Consider the following 992-nt stretch of genomic DNA (forward strand, 5'->3'; position numbering starts at 1 on the left):
CGTGCTCTTTCGTTCTTGTGTTTTAGTTATTTGTTCATTTCAAAAATATCAATGTACATGATTAAATAAAATAATGATAGCTACTGCAGTGTATGCAGACCATTGCAAGAACAAAGAACGGCTCTCAGTGACACTCCAGTCCTATTTTCTAAGTAAAGATCCATTCAGAAGAATCGGACTGTTCCTGAATGTCACATCACTACATTGCAGACTTTTGGACACAGCGTTGTCCCATATATGCGACAAGTCAGTCAACACCTCCGCACAATAATTCAGAGCAGTGAGTGACTTTTTTTCCATCACAAATGCTTATGTGTCTCTGTACAGCTAGCTTTGCTAACATCACGTCAGAGCTCACCTTCTTTGAGCTTCTTTTCTAAAAAAAGTTAGACGTTGTCCCCACCGTCTGTGAAAGTGAAGCGCTGCTGAGTTAGCTGTGGCCATTGGACTTCTTATAATTTATGCAGCTTTATTCTATTACTGACTATTTGACAGACATCCTCTGCCGCTGAGAGGAAACCACTGCGCATGTCCTGGAGCGCCGCGTGTGAGTGAAAGGTGGGGAGGGGGAGTAACAGAAACATGTAATTGGTTGGATTTTAATCAGTGGTTTTGCATCCACTGAGAACAAAGATGTTAACAAATAAACTGGACAGTTTGCTGCACGTTTAGTGATATTTTCACAGTTCCGGTCTCAACTGGTCCTGAAATAAAATGCCGAGTCCTCAGYGCCTGAGACAATCAAAACATGGTCTCGAGACCAAGACCGATATCGAGTACTACAACACTGCACTGAAGTGGACACTAATGCATAAACAATACACTGTCAACTACTGGCCATGCACTGTCAGTGCAAGAAAATATGTGTTAAATCCAATATGGCAGACAGATGAAAAAGCATGCTGACCAACAGTTGGATGATGATGATGATGATGATGATGATGATGATGATGATGATGATGATGATGATGATGATGATGATGATGATGATG

The sequence above is a fragment of the Poecilia reticulata genome, unplaced genomic scaffold (assembly GCF_000633615.1).
Source record: "Poecilia reticulata strain Guanapo unplaced genomic scaffold, Guppy_female_1.0+MT scaffold_333, whole genome shotgun sequence".
Lineage (NCBI taxonomy): Eukaryota > Metazoa > Chordata > Actinopteri > Cyprinodontiformes > Poeciliidae > Poecilia > Poecilia reticulata.